Here is a 25,486-nt window from a genome sequence, read left to right as displayed (position 1 = left end):
AAGGCGCAAAACCGAGACAGATTATACCAGACTCAACTGGCGACTAAAAGTCAAAGAATATAAAAGAATCATCAAAGAAAAGTGCTCTAAACACTACTCCAAAATAATCAATACTCCCTCACTGAACAGCAAAGAACTTTTCAAAATAGTCAACTCACTATTCGATATTGACCAACTCAAACGCTCCAACTCAGACCTCGCACCCTCCGCCACTACCCTAGCCAACTATTTTACCAATAAAATTCACACTCTGAAATCGTCTCTAGGAACTGATAGTTCAATAGCAGACATGACCTGGAACCACTTCGAAAGCCCAGACTGGAACCTATTCCTCAAGCTCTACTCCAAATATGCAAATTCAAACTGCCTACTAGATAGCTGTCCCCCCTCCATCATGAAATCAGCCCCTCCCTCATTCAAAATTGAACTCCTCAACTGGATATCCTTTTGCTTGTTCACCGGCCATTTCCCGAAAGAACTCGGCCACATCCTTGTATCCCCAATTATAAAAAAACCCAAGGATTCTACCTCCTTGGCTTCCAATTATAGACCCATCGCCAACATACCGCTATTCCAAAAAATTACGGAAGGCCTAGTCAATCACAAACTCATGAACCACCTTGAGAAGTTCAACATTCTCCATGATTCCCAGTCTGGCTTCCGCCCAAATCACAGCACAGAAACTGTCTTAGCCTCTCTGCCTAATTACCTCCTCCACTTATTCTCTCTGGGAAAAAGTGCCTTGATACTCCAGTTCGACCTGAGCAGTGCCTTTGACCTGGTTGACCATGACATTCTACTCAGATGCCTTGACTCCATCGGCATCTCCGGTCAGGTCCTAAACTGGTTCACAGGATTTCAAAAAAAACGCTCTTACCAAGTACACTTCAATGGGACCTTCTCCCAACCCTGGCACAATCCCTGCGGAGTTCCTCAGGGCTCCCCTCTTTCACCCTCTCTATTCAATGTCTACATGGCCTTGCTAGGTCATATGCTATCCAACCTAAAACTAAAATCATATATCTACGCAGACGACATCACTATTATCATTTCCATTACTTCGCTTTCCCAAGAGATTGAACAATTCACCTCATCCGTCCTCACCAAGATAGAACACCTCATCCGTCCTCACCAAGATAGAACAATGGGCCACTCAATTCAAATTAAAGTTGAACCCAGAAAAAACCAAAATTTTCCTGGCCAGTCCCAACACCAAGCTAACAAATACCTCCCTGAAACTTAACGGGTTAGACTACCCAATTAACCACACAATCAAAATCCTTGGAGTCATACTGGACCGCTACCTTACTTTCGAGGTCCACACCAATGCTCAGATTAAAAAATGTTTTGGTACCCTCTGGAAACTCCGCACCATCAAACACTACTTTGACTTCTTCTCCTTCCGATTACTGGTCCAATCACTAATCCTGAGTATCCTAGACTACTGTAATATCATCTACCTACGTTCATTTAAAAAAAAACATCAAACGCTTAAAACTCGTTCATAATGCAGCCGTTCGACTCATCTATAATCTCAAAAAATCTGACCATATAAGCCCCTTCTAAAAAAACTGCACTGGCTGCCTATGGAGGTGAGGATTATCTTCAAATTTGCTTGCCTCTGCTTCAAAACCCTAACAGGCTCGTCTCCAATCTACCTATCAGATCACTTTGTCCGTCCTGGCCCCACCCGTACACGTAACGCCCACTTGTTTGCCTTCCCGTCCCTAAAGTGCTGCATCTACAAGAGATTCCTTGACAGATCCCTGGCATTCCAGGCATGCAAATGGAACAAATGTCTATCCACTCTCATCTCTAATTCTCCCTCCTACCAAACTTTCAGGAAGTCAATCAAAACTTATCTCTTTGACAAATATCTCTGACTCCCGCCCTCCTTGTAACTCTACTTTTAACTATGCCTTGTACCTCCCACCTTCCTGCACCTCCCACCTACCTGCACCCGACTTCCTAAGCCACGCCGATTGACTTGTTTATAACCTCTCTATCTCCTTCTTGCCTGCTCCCGACTTGCTAAGTTATATTGATTGATTGACTTATTTGTAATTTCGCTGTAGATGTACAGTCTCTTGTCATATAAACCGCTCTGAACTATTCTGGTACTGCGGTATACAAAAATAAAGTTATTATTATTAAATCGACCAGCAACTAGAAAAATGGTGCAGCCATGTGTCAATCGCACTTACGTGTCTTTAACAGAATTTCAGTTATCAGTGCCTAAGAAAAAACTTAGGCGCCAGTAATGTAGGTCAGGGTTTTAAAGGCTTACATTTCCAGTGCCTAAGGTTTTGTTTTTTTTTGCAGAATCAAACATAGCAGAGCCTAATAAAGCTTAAGGTCATCTCTGTTCCTAACCATGTCTACTTTGACTTTATGCACTGCTAGCCGCCCTGCAAGTTTTAATTGGCTTTAAATGGTGCAGCCAATTACTGTGCCAATTAAAGCAATTAAGTGTCAGTGGGTGCAAACTAGGCGCCTAGACAGCCAATGCAGTCCAAAGGCTCGATGACCCTGGGAACTTGAGTGAAAAGTATACTGGAAACCATTAATGCTCCCTGGAGTGAAAAAGGTCTTGAAGTAGCCCTAAGGCCCAAAAAAATAAAAATAAAGAAAATGTAACCAAATTCAAGAGAATTACTAAAAAATGAGAAAAAATGAAGAAGAGATGTAGATGTGGATGTGGATGACATCACTGAAATATGAGTATATTATATTGCTTGTTCTCAAAGAATGTCTCTTATACATACAATATTCACGGTGAAACAATTTTTCTTTTTTCATTCACTGAGTGTAGGAATTCCTGGGGGCATATTTTGGGAGGAATTGGGTGGAGTTGTGTTGAAATACTCATCATTCCTCTATCCATGAAACAAATGTATAAATTAAGGCCTTCCTGGAAGCAGATGTAAAGTTGTATGTGAGGATTTGTATAATACTGGGGTTAGGTGCAATTTTATAAATGAACATGTGCCTGTTTTCTATAGGTAATATATGCACCTATAAAACAATGACTTCATATTCCACAAACATTTTAGAAATGTACTCCATAGTATAAAATGTTGTCTTATTCCTTTATATTCACTAATATCAAATAGGCTTCTGGAATCAAACCATCAACAACACACTAGACATTCTCACCCCTATCCACCCACGTAAAATAAAACAAAATTATAATTCCCCCTGGTTTACTGAATCACTGAGACCTGATAAACAACTATGCAGACGGCTTGAAAGAAAATGGTGGAAAAAGTAGAACACCAGAATACAAAAGCAAAAAGCAATAAACAAATACAAAACAAACATCAGAGACCAAGAAAAACTACTATGCAAGCAGACTAAATACCAAACACCGGACAACAAAAAACTATTCCACCTGGTGTGACAACTAACAGCCCCGCCAAACCAAGAATCCAAGGGACATCCCAACCAAATTACAGCACAGGAACTATCAGACTTCTTTCCCAACAAAATCAAAACTGTTCAGTCCAAAGTAACCAAATCAACCATCACCAAGACGCACACTCGTGACATATCTCAACAACTCACTGAACCCATCAAAGCAGACCAAATCTGGTCTACATTCACCAACCTGTCCACCCCCGACACAAATAAACTATTATCCAAACTGTCCTCACGCTGCAGCTCCCTAGACAACTGCCCCCCCCCCCCTTATCTCCTTTCTGCTGCCCCAGAACACATAGCCATCTGGATCACCAGCCTCAATAGCTCCCTAACCCAAGGCCAACTGCCGGAAACCATGGGAAAAATAACACTCACCCCTATACCAAAATCTCTAAAGGCAGATCTCTCCTTAGCCTCAGACTACAGACTCATCGCTGGCATTCCTGTCTTAACAAAAATCATCGAGACCCATGTGAGTAAACAACTTACTGCTTACATCGAACAGCATTAATGCTTCCACCCATCCTGATTTGGATTCCGTCAACAACATAGAACAGAGCTTCCCCTCCTCACCTTAATCACAAAAACCAAATTGCTTAGTACAGGGGGTCAAGCACCACTCCTCCAATTTGACATCTCTGCTGCCTTTGATTCAGTAGACCACCACCTGCTAATAACAAAATTGTCAGAGACTGGCATCAAAAGCACAGTCATACAATGACTCTCAGACTTCCTACAAAACAGAGAATGCACTGTCAGAAAGAACAGAGAAGGCCTTCTGTGGTGTTCCTTAGGGCTCTCCACTCTCCCCCCACCTTTTTCAACTTCTTCATGAGCTCTCTCGGAAACATCAAATTTGAAGATAAAAGCATAATGTCCTATGCAGATGACATTTTCCTCTTCATCCCCAGAACCAACAACCAAATGGACATTACCAACAAAGTTTCAATCAATATTGAAAAAATACAAAACTGGGCAACAATCAACAAACTAAAACTAAACACAGCAAAAACTAAAGTCCTATATTTCCACACCGCCCAACAAACGGCACCAACTCACATCACCCTTCGTTCAGGCAATACCCTCACTGTAGAGGAATTCTCCAAAATCCTAGGTTGCATTCTAGACTCCACCCTCACCATGGACCCTCAAATCTCCAACCTCCGAAAGAAATCCCTCTTCAACTTGAGACAACTAAGATTAATCAGACTTTGCACCACTTTGCTCTGATTGTACAACTGATGATACTACCTCAACTAGACTACTGTAATGCCACCTACATGGAAATCAACTCCACCCTAATCCACAAGACCCAACTCATCCAAAACACTGCTGTAAGACTAATCTTCAACCTAAGAAAATACGACTCGGTCTCAGTCTTCTTCAAACAACTACACTGGTTACCCATCCCATCAAGAATTTCATTCAAAATATAATGCCTCATCCACCGCATCCTCTATGGAAACTCAGCAGCTCCTCTCATCCAGATCTTCTCAACGGAATAGTCCACTTCTCACAGAACTCTTGATAGGATACTACCAAACTTCCCTTTCACAAAACATCTACAGTACAAACGTGTCTTCCATTCCATGCTTACCTTTCTAGGAGTAAAAACCTGGAATGACCTCACTGAAACAACCAGAATGAAACCCAGCTACACTATATTCCAGAAAAAACTGAAAACTCACCTCTTCGACGCCTAGTCTCCTGATATCCCTCTTTCTCTTCCATTTCCCACTCTCTCCTCCTTGCCTTTCCTCTCCCTCCTCTCTCTCTTTCCTTCCCTTTGCAAGTTGCCTTGAGCCTTAATAGGTATGCATGACGCACAAACAGAAGATTAGATTAGATTGGACAATTCACTTAGTCCTCCATTGTCCCAGGTAGAAAACTTAGATTATGGTTTGGTTTGGTTGCAACATAGAAAGTTGGTATATTGAGAATCTAATAATAACCATAAATGTAAAAATGATCTGGCATGAATATGTATTCTGTTTGTTTCACATCAGCACTAGGACATTCCAAAATTTAAAGCATGAGCCACAATAATTTAGTCTCTAGCACATTTACTTATGGCTTATATAAATTCAAACTTACAGAAAAGTCATAAAATACAAACTATAGTTTCTGCTGGTCTGTAAGAGTTAAAAATGATTCATTTATTCTGTAAATGTGGAAAAAGGGATTTATATTATAAACTGTGTCTTGAACTCATTGTCTAGCTATTGTCAGAACAAATTTCATTCTCGTGTTATGGACATCTGTGAAATCATCTACTGTTAATAGAAAATGTTGCCTGTGGGATACACACTTATGACAGTACTTTTTTCCTCAGTGATAAACCTCTTCTCATTCTTATTTTAACAAAGTAGCTGTACCTATGCCTGGTTCTTCAAAGGAAGATAGAATAGGCTTCTAAAATAACCAAATCACCAGGGACAATATGGTGGCATAAGTGTTAATTAGACTTGTGCCACAGAGCCCAATCTTACCTACTAAAAAAATATGAAGCTATCCTTCAATAATCCTGTTAAGACTGACACGGTAGAGATCATAGACAGTTTGCTATAGTCAGTGCTGATTTAAGGAATGGGTAAAGAGCATTTCACAATGCATTTTTCAGGCTTGCATTTGACCAGCATCTAAGATAAACAGTAAATCATTCTAGAGGTAACACATTTAGAAAAGCAATGGAACCAGCTGCTCACAAGTGTTTTGCAGCAAAATTAATGGATCAATTCCTCGATCAGGGATGTCCATCTCATATTGTTCAAAAAGTATCCAAGCACACATTATATATTGATGCTAGCTATTTGCTTTGTGCAAAACCTAACATACAAAAACAGTTTTCTTGCATTATTCCACATTCTTATCTACATGGTTCAGCTGCATTAAATTATTGGGACACCTTGGGAGTACATGATGTGATATTGAGGTTGTGAGGTCTTTGCCAATCCCTTAATCACACCACCTCACTCCCAACAATGAATCTCACTTTCCCCCACTCAAAAAGCCCCACAAAACACATCCCTACTCACTTAATAGAGATTCCACAATACCTTCTGGGAGTTTCCGGGAGTTTCCTTGGTATCTAATGGGTGGGGTTTCCTTGGTATCTAATGGGTAAGGTATGAGGATCACCCTGACCTCTAACAGCAGTAGTACAAAACTACTGCTGAGAGTTATCTAGTGTCAATTTGAACCCAATGTCTGATAAAAATAAGGCCATAGTGGAGAGACTTACCTTCTCTTTTACAAAGGCGCATTAGCTATATTAGCATGCATTAAATATATGCGTGCGCCAAATGCTAACACGTCCATAGACTAACATGCACATGTTAGCATTTAGCACATGGTTAGCGCACCTGAACAAACAAGGAGAGTGGGTGATGAGATGGCAGATGAAATTCAATGTAGATAAATGTAAGTCTTGCATGGATGACACAGAAACTCGAGGTACAGCTATACGATGGGAGGGCTGGTAAAGGGTGAAAGTACCCAAGAAAAGGACATGGGGGTAATTGTGGACAAGACAATGAAGCCATCGTCACAGTGCGCAGCGACCTCTAAAAAGGCAAATAGAATGATAGGTACTATCAAGAAAGGTATTACAACCAGAATGAAAGAAGTTATCCTGCCGTTGTATCGGGCGATGGTGCGCCCGCATCTGGAGTACTGCGTCCAATATTGGTCGCCGTACCTTAAGAAGGATATGGCGACACTCGAGAGGGTTCAGAAAAGAGCAACACGATTGATAAAGGGTATGGAAAACCTTTCATATGCTGAAATATTAGAGAAACTGGGGCTCTTTTCCGTAGAAAAGCAGAGACTTAGAGGGGACATGATAGAGACTTACAAGATCATGAAGGGTATAGAGAAAATGGAGAGGGACAGATTCTTCAAATTTTCGATAACTACAAAAACAAGAGGGCATTCAGAAAAGTTAAGAGGGGACAGATTCAGAACCAATGCTAGGAAGTTCTTCTTTACCCAGAGGGTGGTGGACACCTGGAATGCGCTTCCAGAGGGTGTGATAGGACAGAGTACAGTATTGGGGTTCAAGAAGGGATTAGACAATTTCCTGAAGGAAAAGGGGATAGAAGGGTATAGATAGAAGGTTACTATACAGGTACTGGCCCTGATGGGCCACCGCGTGAGCGGACTGCTGGGCATGATGGCACTGCTTATGTTCTTATGTTATGACCCTGAATTAATACTTTGCTTAAGTCTTTACAGAAATTGTAAGAAATCTTCCTGAATCGGAAATGGATTTCAAGGGTTATGAGGCAGAGGAATTGAATGAAATCTCAATGAACCTGGAAGACATACTAAGCCACATCAACAAGTTAAAGAGTGATAAATCACCTGGATCGGATGGTATACATTTCATGGTAGTGAAAGAACTCAAACTTGAAATTGTTGATCTGTTAATGATCTGTAACCTGTCACTAAAACCTGAAGACTAGAGGGTGGCCAATGTTATGCCAATTTTTAAAAGAGTTCTGGGGGAGATCTGGGGAATTACAGAACAGTAAACCTGACCTCAGTGCCGGGCAAAATAGTGGAAACAATTATAAAAAATAAAATTGTGAACAGCCGAAGGAGGTCTTGCCTCACCAATTTGCCTGACTTCTTTGAAGGTGTGAATAAACATGTGGGTAAAGGTGAGTTGGTTGATGTAGTGTATCTAGATTTTCAGAAACCTTTCATAAAGTTCCTCATGAGAGGCTCCAGAAAAAATTAAAGAGTCATGGGATAGGAGGCAATGTTCAGTTGTGGATTAAGAATTGGTTATTGTACAGAAAACAAAGGGTAGGGTTAAATGGTCATTTTACTAATTGGAGGAGAGTAAATAGTGGTATGTCACACGGATCTGTACTGGGACCGGTGCTATTTAACTTATTTATAAATGATCTGGAAATTGGAACTAAGAGTGAGGTGATTAAATTTGTAGATGACACTAAACTGTTCAAAGTTGTTAAAATACATGCGGACTTTAAAAAACTGCAGGAAGACCTTAGGAAACTGGAAGACTAGGCATCCAAATGGCAGGTAGAATTTAATGTGGAGGAGAGATATGATTGAAGACCACAAAATCCTGAGTGGTGAAGAACGGGTTCAAGTGGATCAATTTTTTACTGCATCAAGATTTACAAAGACTAGGGGACACTCGAAGTTACAGAGTAATAGTTTTAAAACCAATAGGAGGATTTATTTTTTTTTTTACTCAGAGAATAGTTAAGCTCTGGAATGCATTGCCAGAAGTTGTGGTAAGAGGAGGAAGTGACATCACTGGTGAAGATAGACGCCTGAGTTTGTGGTTCCAACTGAAAGCCTGCAATAATCCCCATAAACGGAGCTTTACCTCAGCATTTCTTGAGTCCTGGTGGCAGCCTTCAGTGCACTGGGTCACAGCGGGGCTCATGTCTTCGAAATGGAAGACGGAGGTCAATAAGCCAGAAAACCGGGCACAGGAGAAGAATTTGGCCTGGCCGCCACATGGGAGAAGTACCAAGATGGCAAACGCGCGATGGTTCTCTGTACAGCCCCTGGTGATTCAGCACAGTGATATGGAGGACAGAGCTTCAGCTGTGGATAATGTATCGGACCCCCCCAACCAAGGCAGACTTGAGAGAGGTGCTAATGGTGTGAAAATCAGAGATTTCAGGGGTAGCAGTGTAAGTGAAAGTGGCGGTCCATGAACTGCGTCAAGATCTCGCAGAACTGGGCAGCAGGATCAATATTACAGAGCTCCTTATGGATGCATGTGAATAAAAAGTGGTGGGTGCCCAGCGGAACCTGGAGGATTTGCACCTGGAGCTGTATGACCTGTTAGACAAAATGGCGAACATGGAGAATTGGGCCCGACATAACAACCTCCGGGTACAGGGAGGGCCCGAGACTCCACAATACAAAGATGCAAAGGCGATGGTCGAGAGGTTAGTCTGCTGCTTGCTTCAATATGATTCTATTAATCTGGGTGTGGAGCGGGCACACTGGACTCAGGGTCCAAAAATGGTGGGTCCAAAAAATGGTAAAAAAGAACAAAGGATATAGTGGTCTGTTTCCAAAATTTTGCGCTGAAGAAGCACCTCCTGTGCAGAGCCCATGAGCTTGGGTCCATCCTTTGGAAGGACAACCGCCTTGAGATTTATCAAGATTTGGCAGCCAGTACCCTGCAAAAAACACGAGCCTTCAGGGAGGTGACCAGATCACTGAGCCGAGCTAATTTCTGCTATAGATGGACATTTCCTTTTGGTCTTTAAGTCACCTTTAATGGAGTGCACAAGAGGGTGGTGACTCTCGACGTGGCTAAAGAGCTTCTGCAGAAGGTGGGTGCAAACGCCTGAAACTAGTGGCCCTTCTCGCTCGATCAGCAGTGCTTGGCCAGCTACCACTGGCAGCAGGTGGAGAGGCGGACAAAGCCTGAGCCTATTGTAAGATAGAGAGTTGTGTGCTAGAATTGGGTCCCTGAGAGAGGATTACATCTATCATAATGTGTGTGTGGGGGGGGGAGGCCCCTCCAGAGGCAGTTTGGGAGGGTCTGAAGGCTATTCTTCATGGGCATCTCTTCTCTATGGCTTCCTATAAAAAAAGATAACGGCAGGAGGCAGCCTCGAGGCTCCTTCAGGGGATAGATCAGCTAGAGGATATGCACAAGCGGGCACCATGGGATGCACAATTGCTCCAGAGGCTATGCTCCACCCGCCGTGAGTTGTATGCTCTGGATTTCCAGTGCATTCAATTTCAGTTGCAACTTCTGTGCCAGAGGAACTTTGAGTATAATAAAAAGACTAGCAGGTTGCTGGCACATAGATTAAAGATACAAAGGGCGCAGAAAATGATACTTTCATAAAGTGACCGGATTTTTTTGGGGGGGGGGAAGTGGTAAGAACTTAGCAGGATATCTGGGACAGTTTTGTTGCCTTTTACCAGTGCTTGTACTCAGTGGAAGGGGAGGAATCTCCTGATGCCATTGCTAATTATCTGGATTCCTTGACACTGGGGAAAATAGATGGTGGGGATACTGCCCGATTGGATACACCTTTGACCCTTAAGCTCATTCAGCCCTGTGCAGGATGCATGTGGGTTGTTCCCCAGGGTTATTGATAAGTATGAGTACAGGAATTCAACCACTGATTAAAAAGCTACCTTTAGTTTTCATCTCTCCAGTGAGATATTTATTATTCTATTTAACAAAAACTAATAGTTTACAATCCACTATGCCATTCTGCCTTTCACTGTGCATAACAATATCATGGTACAAGAGTCACCAGATTGCAATAATCCCAAGGCAGTTAGAAGCACTCTGAAGAATTTACAATCAACAAATTGTCCATCAGAATATTTCTAACAACCAGAGGCAGCTCCGTTTAAAGGTGATATACTCGTACCAAGAGTTAAAACCATTTGTATAGGGCATAATTTGCTCATAGAACAAGAACATTCACTTTAAGGGCTGTGAAAAAATTGCTGTAAGGAAAAAAAAAGCAAATGCTAATTTTTAAGAAATTTTAGATGCTTGCTGAAAGTGTGCTAAGTATTGAACATGCAAGAGAATGGTGACCGTTACCACATGCTAAACGCATGCTGTGTCATGGACAGGAAAAAAAGTATGCACAGTGCACTACAGTCGGCACCCAGTACTTCACTGCACACTGACACATGTGTGCCATTAGTGCAGATTATTGACCATTTCCTAACGATGTGGTAACTGAATCCTCCCTAATCATGAATATACTTACCATACAGTACGAAAAGAACTTCTCTGCATTAACAGTTTGAGAACATGCTGGGAACATACTCATCTATTACTATGAATAATATGTGCTCAATTAAGCATATTCATTTATGTCCTAGCCCTCCTAACTACACTCCCATGCCATATGCACAATTTGTAGATTTCCATGTTTAAATCCCAGTTTTATAAAATTGAGTTTTCAACTTTTATTAAATGTACACTTGTAAATGATGGTATTCACGTGGAAATCGCTAATAGGGCTTCTCAAATAATAGCTTATTGTTCATCTAATAAAAAAAGGAGTCAGCTTATTGTTCATCTAATAAAAAAAGGAGTCTGTTTGTTGAACTTTATTTCCATATAGTTAAGAAAAGAATTATTGTACAGTATGAGTGCACAATTATTAAAATGGTAGTAAATTATGTTGGCGTACAATTTTAAAAATAATGTGCCCTGTCAGAGGTATAAGAAGTTGAAATGCAGAAGCAATTGCTTGTACGTATGTTCATTTTTTCTGTTCTAACTAGGTAAATATTTTATAATATTTGGATCACCAAATGCACCAGAAAAATGGTACAGTACCCTGTTCAGGAAACATAGTAAACCAACAGATGTGATCATATTGTTTCAAGCTGGGATAATACTGCAAAATTTACTGAAACATACCTTGAAAAGACAGAATAAATATCTCTGAGAAGGTCTGCAATATTTTGTTTAGATCAGGCATTTTCCACATATTCCTTTGGGCCTTCAGTTTAATTGGAATCAGGTCAGGCTGTCACCTTTAGCCCTAATTTATACCATCCTGATTTTCAGCCTACAAAGGACAGTGGTTTTAAAGCTGCTGACTTACACAAGGATGAACCTAACACAGATATTCAAAGGCAGGGCAAGAGCTCTGGCATCAAATACCTGGATTAGACACAGAATAACACAGAATGCAGGTGCCAGCCAATATTCAGTGGTGGCAGCAACCATATAGCTAAACAGGATTGCCTTTTGTGTGGTTCTGTCTGCTCTCTTAGGTATTCAGTGATACTGAATATGGTCAGTGCCCACCAACCTGGACAGCTCCTTCCCAACTCCAGCTACAGACCCTCTGGGCACAAACTGAACAGAGCTGCAGCAGTCAAAAGGGATATTCAGCATTTTGCAGTTAAATGTCATTGAATATCCAGGATCAATCAATTGAGCAAGGTTTAAGCAGACAAGAGCCTCTCCTGACCATCTAAAACCTTGATGAATAGTGCAAATTTGCAACATTATGAACAAAATCTTAGACTAATCAGTATTTCTCTCAACATTTGATACCATGGTGTTCTCACCAGAAATGTTTTGGCAGTTTGGTGGCATGAAGGTGTAGCTGGGTGGGCATAGAAGAATATTGCCCAGTATTATAAAATTTTATGTTTTTTTAAAAATGCAACTACTCTCTCTCTCTCACTGCAAACATGTACCCCCTCCCCCTTCTATCAAGGCATGCTGTCAAAGAGCGTGAGCTAAATGCCAAGCTGCCCATTAGAATGGGTGGCTCAGCATTTAGCGTGCACTGCTCAGCAGCAGAGCTTGATAAAAAGGGGATATAGACATTTAAAGAAAATGTATAATTCAGAGCAAAAAATAATTGTATGATTAAGTGATGGTGGTGGTGGGGTCATCAATGTGTGGTACTGTTAAGATGTGTTTTATTACCACAAGTTGTGCTATTTTAGCATGCCATCCTGTACTAATACACATAGCGCAATTTTTTATATTTGAAAATCACCTAATTGTACATCTAGACCAACAGGATGTCCAACCCTTAGGATGCCTAACTTTATACCCCATTTTCAACCACAGATACGTCCAAGTTGAAAACATCCAAATCCAGGCCATTTGGACATGGGAGTGGCCATTCCTGTGATGGACTGGCCACACAGACATGCCAACAGAGCAATGGGACACCTTAGAGGGTACTGCTGTGAACTTCACATAAAGAGTGCCATCTCACCATAACCCCTTTCTAATTTATAGTGAGCCCTCCAAAACACCCCAAAAATTACTACACCCACCTATATACCGCCCCAATATGGCTGCAAGTGACACCGATATAGCAATGCAGTAGGGTTAAGATGGGTTTTGGTGGTTAGAATGGTTTATGGGCCTTGGTCCTCCCCTCTGATTCACTAGCTCATCTACCAGGTTACTTAAGATATCTGCGTGATGCTCGTAACTTTTCCCATACCAAGTGCTATTGTTCTAGATACAGGTATGTACTCTTTTATTCAGATTTATGGGGGGTGGAAGGGGGTAAGTGAGCAGTGGGAGAGTCATACCTTCATGTATTTAGTGGTCCTCGCTTCTAAAACAGGTCTAGCTCTGAACCTCTAAGCTCTGTTCAGGCCATCTTGGGAATGGTTTGATTATCACTACAAGACGTCCAAGTTAAACATGTCAAAAGCCCACCCCAAACATTCCCAAAACATGCCTTCATATACACACCCTGGAACACTAGCCGCGCAGCAGGCAAAAACAGCTGGCTAGACTTTCAGAAAAATAGCTTTGAAAATCAACACTCAGACGTCCCAGTGATTAGGATGTCCAAATGCCGACTTATGATGATTTTTGGATGTTTTTATTTTTTTTATTATGCGTCGCTTAGGAGCATAAATGTAGGAGGAGTCCAGATTTCTTTCAGCATGAGGCTCCAAATAATCAAGTTGATATCCATCAAAGTACCATTCCATCATAGTCAGACTATGCCCTAATTTCCTTCCTTTGAATTGGCTTTATGAAAAAAGACTATGGGGCCCTTTAACTAAATGGTGCTGAGTAGAGAATGACACGGTGGCGGTTTACCCGCGGCCACCGCATTTTAGCCGCGGGTCACCCGCCGAAAACGGGGAAGAAAACTAGCAGTCGCTGCGGCGACGGGGACAAGGCCATTCACCGCCCGCGGGGCGGTGAATGGTCTTGTCTCCGCAATGAGGTATCAAGGATCGCGCAGTCCCCGCAGCCACTGCCCGCCCGCCCGTAGCATTTAGCCAGCTCCCTCCCTCCACCTCACCTTAAATTTCGAGTTTTCCGGCTTCCTTTTTTCCGAGCCGCACGTGTTCAAAAATCCGTGCACACGCGGCTGCGCGAGTCAATCAATCTTCTCCTCTGACACAACCGGAAACAGGAAGTTGCAGGAGAGGAGAAGTTTGATTGACTCGCGCAGCCGCGCGTGCACGGATTTTTGAACACGTGCGGCTCGGAAAAAAGGAAGCCGGAAAACTCGAAATTTAAGGTGAGGTGGAGGGAGGGAGCTGGCTAAATGCACGGCTTTTTGAACGCGTGCGGCTAGGGAAAAAGGAAGCCGGCAAACTCGGAACGAATATAAGGTGAGGTGGAGGGAGGGTGGGGGCTGCTGGACCATTCTTCATTACTTTGCCATACTAATTCCATTCTATGTTAGGTGCCACGGACTCAGATTCGAGTCCTAGCGATGATGAGTTAAAGATCCCAAAAGAAGCCAACTTCTAAATCCAGTGGTTAGAGCTACACTACACTCCTTGTGACCCTGGGCAAGTCACTTAATCCCTATTGCTTCTGACACAATGGGCAGTTCCAAAGACCAAGACTGGCCAGTGTCAAAGACAGGATGCTGAGCTTGATAGACCCTTAGTCTCCACTGTTTTTAGTGATCAACAAAGTTCTATGTTTCTATAATCACCCTAATTCTGTTATCATTGGACTAGATATTCAAAATGATTTGAATGGCCAGGACAGGCTCCTGGCTGTTCAAATCATCTGTCCAGGGCTAACCAGGCATTTTCAATCTTCATGTTCAGCCCAAATGGTGTCACACAATTCAGCAAAAATACCCAATGTTGTTCCTCATAATTTAAATATTGCTCATAGAAGGAACAACATTGGGTATTTTTGCAAATGGAAGTTGGAGGGTTAATTCCCTTGAAACAGCCAATTGAGTGAAACATGAATTCATGCTGGGACACAAGATAGGTTGAATTTGTTTTGAATTTTAAAAGAAAAATGATCAATGAAGAATACTATAATGGCAAGAAAATATAATGATAAAACAGCAACTAATTTTGCCTATTTTTATATATTAAAAAAGTACTACATAAGGTGAATGTCCATATTGCTGTCTGTTGTTCTGCTGAGCACTGGCATTGAAACAGCAAAATGCATTTATTGCATACTTGTTCTCTGTCGGAAACATTATGGTGGTATATTAGTTGTGTTAATAAAAATTTATAAACAAAGCCCTGCCAGCTGAACATCTCTTTCTCTAGTTCAGCAGCAGGAACTTTGATTTATAAGAATGGAATACGCTAAATATTAGAGTACTAAGGCTTATATGGATGCTGCGGGGACGGTGACGGGGCGGTGAATGGGATGGCAGTGGCGGTGACGGGGCGGTGAAAGGGATGGCAGTGACGGTGACGGGGCGGTGAATGGAATGGCGGTGACGGGGCGGTGCAGAGGATGGTGGGCCGGGGACGGGGCGGTGACGGGGACAGATTTTTTTCCCCGTGTCATTCTCTAGTGCTGAGCCCTTAATCTGAGATTAGTGAGCAAAAATAGGCTACCGCAAAACACTTTATTTTCCCTATTAGGTTTCAGGTTTATTTAAAAATTTGATATATCGCCTTATCAAAATTCAAAGCGGTTTTACATAATATATAAAAACAAAGAGTAGAAAGGCATAAATTAAAAACAAATTATAATTATTAAAACAGACAATCAAACACATAGACGAACACTACCTTACCGAAACAAAATGGAAAAGGGTAGAAATACATTTGTGTAATGAAAAAGAGAGGGAGAAGGATCAAAAGGGAGGAGGGAGGAGAACATAAAATAAATAATCTAACACTTTATAGAAAAGATTAAAATGAATAAGAAATGCAAGGAGCGAAGTTCCATTACAGTCCTTAAAAGGACTATTATACTCCAAATGCGTCTTTAAAAAGAAAGGCCTTCAAGCTACTTTTAAATTTATCAAGTGATGAAATTTCTCTTATATAATTTGGTGCTGAGTTCCAGATGGTAAGGGCCGTAACAGAAAAGATATTGGTACGCATGGTGCCAATGTGTCTTAAAGAGGGAATGGATAACAGGTTTTGATTAGAAGAACGTAATGTGCGATGGGAGGTGTGGGGAATTAATAACCTGTTGATGAAATCAAGTCGAACGGAAGCTATGGTTTTATGTATCAGTAAAATTATTTTATAAGTAATTCGATGATCTATGGGAAGCCAATGGGCGTTAATCAAAAGTGGTGTGACATGATTGAATTTTCGAGCTTTTGAAATGATTTTAATGGCAGTATTTTGAATAATTTGGAGGCGTTTTATTTATTTCTTAGTGATGCCTTTATATAATGCATTGCTATAGTCTAGACATGAAATGACTAGCGAATGAATAAGAGTATTTAAAGAAGTTTGGTCTAATAATGTAGAAAGAGATCTAATCAGAGGTGGTAAAAACATTTCTTGACTACTGAACTTATATGCAATTACATTTTCTGTAGAGGCCATGTCAAGGCTAAGACAGTGTTCCCATGTTATCCAGTTAGCATACAATAATCCTAAAGTGCTAGCTGGATAACACAGGTGGCAGCAAGGTCTCATACTAATTGGAACATTAACATGACCTGAAAGAAAATAACCCTATAACGTCTCACATTAGAATGCAATAAGCACAAATTTCACTGCATTGTAGTAAAAGGACCTCTATATCTCTGTATAGTTTAAGGTGAAAAATATAGTTTTATGGGAACTATTATACAGAAGAACACCAGATTCATCTGGTATGATATAACATTAGCTGAGCTGATGTCACCGGCTGGTAATATTTATTGAATGATGATGTGGGTAAAATGGGAGGGGGTGGGGCAGAGTGTGAGGGGAATATATGAGGTGTTGTCAAGGGTCTGTAGAATAAGGATTGACAAGTTTATAAGAGGAGGTAAGAAAGGGTTAATAGAGTTTGTAAGAAAGAAAAATGATTAGGGAGGTTGCTAAGGTGATGGGGTGGAGCAGTCACATGATTGGTTGAATGTTGTGGCAGTCTGGAATGAATTCTGTGAGGGAAGGGGAACAGTAGAGTAGTCTCTTCAGGAAAAGATTATTCTCTTCAGGGTATATTAATTCTTACTAAAAATATTCTTCTTCATTGTGATTTTAATGTTAGGAAGTTTGGTTTATTTTGAGTAAGGGAATTTTTTACCTTGTTAACTTTCTCTGTGTCTGTGTTTTAGTCAGAGCAGGCTATTTTGTCTGCCAGGTGCTGGATTTGTTGCCTGAGGAAGCAGAGGCTGCAATGGAGAGGGGCAGTTTGGGCTCTTCTGTGGAGATTTGACAGCCTGGCAGCACAACAGTCCCCTGTGTGGAGCAGCAGTTAGCGCTGGGCTGCCATTTGGTGAGTTGTCTGCATGGCTGTGGGTAGAGTGGGTTGGCTGTGAGGGAGATGGTATGTGTAAGGTGTAAGGTGTATGCTCTTTAATGTACGGTGTGTGAGAGAGGGACTTACCTGCTGGGGTTATTTTTGTATGACACAGAGAGGTCTTTCTGTTGAGGTGTAATTTAAATGGATACCAATATACGTATCAATACAACTATGAAAAATTGGTATCTAACATGAAAATCACTCCTGGAATGCCCCTGGGGATAGTGCACATGTGTGTAAGAGTGTAAATACACTCTTACACACATGTGCACTATCCCCAGGGGCATTCCAGGAGTGATTTTCATGTTAGATACCAATTTTTCATAGTTGTATTGAGGTGTAATTTAGCCAGGTTGTTTCTTAGTAGGCTAATTTGAGGGAGCTGGCAGGTGGTTAGTCTTTAGTTCACGAGAGTAGTGACTGGCTGGTCTGTGTGCCCCATGGTTGGGCACTTCTAGATGTTAAATTCTGGTGTTAGAGGGAGGGAGTTGGAAGGTGCCGATGTTGCATTCAGGTGTTTGTTTTCACAGCTAGGCAGAGTTGTGGATTTGCGGCCTTCGCAGATTTGGTGTTCCTGTGTCTGGGAGCTGAGGAGCACTAGCAGCTTTGCAATAGTTGTGTGCTCAGCGGCTGGATGACTGTACGGCATCTCCATTTTCGCAGCATTGTGATTTAAAATTTTGTTGGAGTGTCAATAGGGGCCATCTTCCTAATTTTCCTTTTGTGCTGTGGCCTTCCTGGGTCTCTTGGGTTTTCCTGTGGCTGGCGTTCTTTCTGTGGCGATTCAGCATGGTGTCAGCTGTCCTGATTCGTTAGCTTAGCTGGAGAGGACCTGTTCTTGGTGTTTCAGGTACATTCATATTATGTACTTGTGGTGTTTTTCTGGGTGTGTGGTGGATGTGTGTTAAGGGGAAATAAAATTCTTGGTGTCTGTGTCTGCGATAGGGGGGGAGGGGTCATTGTAGTAAAGTTGAGGGTTTGGTTTATTTGTGCTGGAGAAATTAAAGGGAAAAGTTTTTATGGTGTTAGTGGGGAATCATCTAGGTAAGTGGTAAGCAAACCTGAACAAAGTTATTATAAGGATAACAACCCATTGTGTATGTCATGTATAGGAAATACTGAGTGGAGTGCAGTGAAAAGGGTCGATGTGAATCGCTTGTTCACTCTTTCCAAAAATACTAGGACTAGGGGGTGTGCAATGATTCTATTAAGTACTAGATTTACAACAAACCTGAGAAATATGTCTTCATACAACATGTAATTAATCTATGGAATTCATTGCTGGAGAATGAGGTGAAATCAGTTAGCTTAGCGGGGTTTAAAAAAGGTTTGGATATTTTCCTAAAAGAGAAGTACATAGGGCCTTATTGAGATGGCTTGGGGAAATCCTCTGCTTATTCTTATGATAGGCAGTATAATTGCTGTTTTATTACTAGGGCATGGAATTTGGATTATAGGATCTCACTAGGTTCTTGGGTCCTGGGTTAGCCACTATTGGAAACAGGATACTGTTCTTGATGGACTTTTGGTCTGTTCCAGTATCACAATTATTATGTTCTTCTGTTCTTATGAGGTGCAAGGCATCAGAGGCACTAATAGATAGAGTTAAGGGGGGGTTGATCGAGTAGTCTGGAAAGCAAAGATGGAGATGGAAGGATAAATAGCTGCCACGGTAATGATGAATGACAAGACATTTTTAGATTTATTAGGGATAGGCAGACATGCAAAAGTGGCATTGTGGAACCCGAGGGTACAAGGGGGCAATAAGTAGCAGCTGATAAAGAGATAGCTGACTTCTTCACTTATATTTTCTGTTCTGATTTCACAGTTGAAGTGTTTAGAGGGAGGGTGTACAAACACCTCATGTGACTGGGGCAGGAGGTGTGATAAACCCTGATTGATTTTCAGTGGCTTGGGTTTGTGAGGGTTCATTAGAACTACAGATGGATACCGCGAAGGGAATGGCTGGTATATCCAAGGGTACTGCAGGAATTTGGGGGTAGTTCTGGTGACTCTGCTGACTGCTTCTTTAGAGTCAGCAGTGGGTAATGCAGGAATAGAGCAGGGAGGATGTGGTTTCTCTCCATAACAAATGGAGAGAAGGCAGCACTAGGGATATATAGGCCCGTAAGTTAGACTTTTTGGTAAGTAACTCAATAGAAACACTTTTACAATAGAGCTTGGGGATTCAATAGAGACGGGTTTGGATCAACAAATCTGCTTACTTTCTTTGGGTGATCTTGGCATTAGATAAGGGGAGTGTGGTGAATATGGTGTATTTTGATTTTAGTAATTTTACCCTTTTCATAGGCATATCGTACTCTCAGTGTTCTCGGTATTGGGGGCTCCACTGGTGGTCTGGGGCAGGAACTAGTTGGTCAGTAAGGTGTCAGTGGGTTGTGGTCCCAGGAGATAGTTATGTCAAGGGGGGATCTTATCGGTAGTGTGTTTGAAGGTTTGCTATTGGGCTTGTTCTTTTCACAATTTTGTAAGTGGGATTGTTGTAGGGTTGTAAGTAAGATTTGCCTTTTTGTGGAGGATGCCAAAGCAGTAATGGACCAGACAGTCCTGATGGTGTGCCAAATGAGGATGGGATTAAGTTTGTAGAATGGCTTCATATTGTGCAGCTCAGATTTCATGTTCAGAAATGCCAGGTCATGCATTTGCATTGCCAAACCACAAGGGAATGGTGCGATTAAGGGGTGAAGACCTTGGTGTACGAATGAGGAGTGGGAGGTTGGTGTGATTGTATGTGATGAGCTTCAGGAGGCAACCAGGTTATAACAGTGCTAGCAAAAGCTAGACAGATGTTTGGATGCATGGGAATCAGTATGGCCAGCAGAATAATGGAAGTTTGCTGCCCCTCTACAAATTTTTGTGAGACCTCCTTGTGAATTTTGTGTACATTTAAGTTCAGTTCAAAGGAAGGCTTCTACAAGGGTTGATGGTCTATGTCCTATAGGCATATGGGAACTGAGTTCATGATCTTCATCTGTATACTTTGAGGAAGGGCATGAGAAGGGAGATAATAGTGATGTTTAAATACCTATGTGGCCTAACTATACATGAGATGACTCCCCTTTTATTAGACAGCAAATCCAGAGTAAGAGGGCTGGGGATGTAGTGCAGCAGTGTTGGGCTCTGCAGTACTGTATGGCACTACGTTGTTACAGAAAGTGAGGTAGATGTATGAAATAGTTTTGGAATTCCAGTAGGTGTAGGAGTAGTAGATGCATGAAATAGTTTCTGAATTGGGGAAGGCATTGGATAGGCACATGGACTCTCTGGGAGAGAGGAGGAAGTTAATGTTGCTGTGGAGGGGTATACTGGCTGGACATTTTGGTCTTTATCTGCCCTTATGTTTTTTTCTAGGGGCTTTGCTTGTGTCCTCAGACTGGGTTACGAGGAACTGCAAGGCGCTGGCTAGGTGCTGGGAGCCAAACTGCTTTGTTTGACTCATTTTCTGCAATTTTGGGTGCCAGAGGTGCATTGCTCCTTTCTCATATGGAGCAGCCCCATGTTCTTTTAGTACTGTATGGTTGGTTTGTAAGATGATTTTGGGAGATGGTTCACTGGACATTTGCTGGTGTGGGGATTTTATGGAAGTTATGAAATTGGTACTGAAATTGGTTGTGGGTGCGTGTGATCCAGTGTCCATGTGCAGGGTTTACTTGTTTTTTGTTTTTGTATGATGGTTTGGTGACATTTGTTTGCAGTATTGCCTGATGTGTGCACTTCATGATTTGTAGTGGTGCTCTTGCGGTTAGCTTTTTTGCGGCACTTGACTGCTTATCGAGTGGGTGAGCTGGCACCTTCTCGACCTGCTATGGTGTTCACGGGGTAGCTGTCTGGAGATGATGGGTTGACTGCAGGTTAAATGCAATTGCCTATTCCCTGGTCACCTGCTTTGGAAGGATCAGGAATTTGGATTCTTTTGTACATGTGTGTGGAGTAATGGTAATGTGCAGTATCATGTGTACCATTCTAGTGGGCTGGGGAAGATTGCTTTAGCTGTTTCTGATTCCAGTGGGGCATGGACTATAGATTTTATGGTTAGGTGCATGGAACATTTGTTGGGAGTGACTCTTGCTAATACTTTTCCATCAAAGACAATTTCCTAATCTCCTATTCTGCTTTACTTCTGATTCTATTAGTGGGTTGTGACATTTGTTCAGCAAAGACAGAGGATTTCATACTGCCCCTGAGGTGGGATCTGTGGTCTGCTGTCTGTTTTCCCTAATGCCCCCACCCCTTTTGTTTTTGTTTGGTCCTCTATGGAGTGTGTAAGGAGGATTGGGACATGGTTGCTATTGAGTGGTTGCATAAATGGGTTTAATTCTGAGCTTTTGCAGTTACGGATAGCTTTTGGGGGTTTAGAGTGGTATCTCATGTGTTTGTTGCAGCTGTTTTCCCAGGACATTATTGTCCTGATGCTGTCTACCTTTCAGGCATAGTTTTGGACAATTTTATTGGGGTACTCTTTAGGATTTGTTTTAAAGCTGTTGGCCGCAGCTTATGTGGTGGGGGAGCGGTAACAAGCTCAAGGCTGTCACCGCTTGTGGCGGAAAATGGGGTTTGGCCCAGTTGTATCTGGGAGATGAGCAGTTAATAAATAAATGTAACACTCGTAGGCGATACCGCTGCGAGGGGAAGCATGGCCTTGCGTCACCGTGGATCATGTTTGGGGGGAGGGGAAGCATGGCCTTGCGTCACTGTGGGTCATGTTTGGGGGAATGTTATAAATTTAAAGACTTAACGGGAGCTAGTTTCGACACCGAATAGCTCCCTGGGGGTGTGTGAAATATGCATTGGGGGTTTGTTGTTTTTTGAACACAGATTGTATTGTAAGTGGAGATAATATTCAGACACATAATAAAGCTGCGGCCAAATATTTATTCCAATAAAACTGAGTTGTGTGATTATTGATTGATGGTGATTAGCTTTCAATTGCAGGTGACGGGAATGCGAATGCTAAAGTTATGCAGAGTACATATCTCTGTGTGGTGAACTTGTTCAAGTGGCTAGAAGTTTCCTTTAGGCAACTGGTTATATATTCATTCCTCAAGGATTAGTAAACAACAGTAAGGCTCCAAATTCATCAAGGTTTCATTATACTATATATATGGTATGATCATTATCCCATTCGCAACCTCTCTCTCTCTGAAGTTACTCCTAAGGAAACAGAAGTACTAAATTTAATGGAGCAATGGATGACTGAATTTAGACTGAATCTTAATTCAGAAAAAACAAAATTTTTTTTGTAGCTTCGTCACACTCGCTTGATACTAAAACATCACTGTGCATCAATAAACTTAGTTATCCTATTCAATCTACTATGAAGGTTTTGGGTGAAATACTGGACCAGGGCCTAACCATGAAAGACCAAGTGGACTCTTTGGTTAGAAAGGATCTTTTTTTACTCTCTGGAAGCTTCGGTCCATTAGAGCATATTTTGATGTTTCATTATTTAGATTCTAAATGACGAAACATCAAAATATGCTCTAATGGACCGGATTTTGGTACAATCCCTTATACCGAGTCAACTTGATTACTGTAATATCGCCTATTTGGCAATTTTGCAGAAGAATAAGCAACGATTACAACTGGTGCAAAAATGCGGTGGTCAGGCTAATTTTTAGGTTGAAGAAGTTCGATCATGTAACACCTTCCTACCGACTTCTGCACTGGTTGCCGATGGAGGCACATGTGAAGTTTAAATTTGGATGTTTTTGCTTTAAGGTACTATTCGGTTTAGCCCCTAAATATATAACTGACCATTTCTCTTTCTCAAACAATAGACATAAGAGAAGCTCACACTTGAATTTTGTTTCTCCACCGGTTAGAGGATGTAAATTTAAAGACATCATCAACATCTTTTCTCACTTCAGGCAGCATTATGAGGTAAAGATCTAGAACAATTGCTTATGCTTACTATTTATGGGGAATTTAGGAAACACGTAAAAACATATCTGTTCCTGAAATACTTAGGTAGCTGATTTGTACAATCCTATTCCACAACAACTGATCTCTAGAGCTGTTAGTCACTAGCTTTTAACTTTGTTAGTTCTACTCAATTTGTAGCATTTTTAATCATTGTAAACCGCATAGAACTTCACAGTCCTGCGGTATATAAACTGTTATTATTATTAAATATGTGATTCTCAATCCAAGACAGAGACATATCCAGCACATAGCAGTAAATCCACAATGAATATGCATTATATGTTTTTATTTATTGAAGTAGACTTCCAGCATCCCTAGTAACATTGAGAAAAGGATATTTATTGAATTTGTATGATATATTTATGATATGGCTATGATGAACAGCAAAGCAGGGCAAAAAGTCCAATTGCTGGATATTTTACCGATAAACTTGTTTTTTTGTTGGTTCTTTATTGGACTTTTTGATTTTCTATTGATCACCCTGTTCCCTGTGAGACTCCTTTATCCTTCTTTGTTTCAGATGTGCATGTTACATTGTAACACCTGTGGAACAGGAGCTTTACCTGGTAAAAGGTGCAAGTAAACTGAGATTATGCATTTAGCATGCTTAATATTATGTAACGTTATGTACAAGAAAAATAGAGTATTCCTATGACACATATCAGGTATTTGAGATTGGGACATGCCTGAAACTCCACAGAATTAATTTGTGGACCTGCAAGAATATTTTCGGAGGGAAACTCCCCATGCAGGGCTCGCAATATTTCTACCTGCTTGCACATCAATGAGGCAATTCTTTAAGTGGGTGTTTCCATTTAGATGCCCAATGCTGCACAGTGAGGCTTGGGTTCTGTAAATCAGCTGGCGCCTAGAAAAATGGTATTGGCTGTGTAACAATCACACTCAGGCACCGCTAAACAGAATCGTGGCTACTGGCGCCTAAGAAAAAACAGGCGTCGGTAATTAAAGGTCTACATTTCTGGCATGTAAGTTTTTGGGAGAATCCATCCCTAAACACACCTATTTTGACCTTAAGCAATACTAGGTGTGTAAATACAAGTGTCCAATTGTAGAACTGTCCTTCACAAGTCACATGGAGATTTCAAAATGTAATTTCTGTGCATTGTCAGCAGCCTCTACCCTCTCCCTGAGGCACAGAAAAGTACCCTACTTGTGAATCTGTACGGGTGCTTTAACCATACAGAGCATGAGCAAATTTTAGTTCTCAAATTTATAAAGACAACTGCTTCATTACTCAGGTGAAAATATTCTAGAAACTGCCCTCTATACATTTTGAAATATCAATTTATTATTAGATACATGATATATTATAAACAATAAAGTCAGGGAAATTGCAGAAGAGTGAAAAAAGAAGGTTATTTTTACAGCTGGTTAGTCATCACAGCTAGATGAAACTGTCAACAGTTTCCAAAAGATGGAAATAAACTTGATGTTTTGCTTTCGCCAAGACTACTTTTTCTGTCTCTTCACAATGATAGTATAAATAAGTAGCTACTATTTATGAAATAATCAGCCATTGTACAAATTTGTATTTGCAGCCATCATACATACGATGATGTTTTATAAAAAGTTCATTTTAAAGTTTAACACAAACAATGAAAAAGTATTTAGGGGGTCTCTTTACTAAGCTGCAGTATGAACTGGCCTTAGCATGCCTTTATATAGCTTTTGTTGCATACTAAGGTAATTTTTACTGCAGTAGTAAAATAGCCAAAATTCTCTGTTTGCACTGATGGCTTTACACTAATGCTGCTAATGGCATAGTAAGGGTGGAGGGCAGGGGGGCAGACCACCTTAGCGAGAGGGGGTACCATCTTCGCGAGGGTTGCCTATCCTCCTCTCCGCTCTCCCATGTGCTTCTTTAAATGTTCACCAGCACGAGTAGCATCTGCCACTTGATGCTCATGCCCAGGGCCGCCATCAGAAATT

The 25,486-nt window shown here is 41.3% G+C and overlaps 1 protein-coding gene across 3 annotated transcripts in view; it reads right to left on the bottom strand.

The window, feature by feature from the left end:
- Positions 1-25,486, bottom strand: part of CLSTN2 (calsyntenin 2) — a 1,243,607-nt gene that overhangs the window by 1,001,844 nt on the left and 216,277 nt on the right. The gene's annotated exons all lie outside the window — the stretch shown is intronic.

This window comes from Geotrypetes seraphini, chromosome 9 (assembly GCF_902459505.1).
Source record: "Geotrypetes seraphini chromosome 9, aGeoSer1.1, whole genome shotgun sequence".
Taxonomy (NCBI): Eukaryota; Metazoa; Chordata; class Amphibia; order Gymnophiona; family Dermophiidae; genus Geotrypetes; species Geotrypetes seraphini.
Note: the sequence above shows the minus strand (reverse complement) of the source record. Positions and strands in the feature narration are given on the sequence as shown.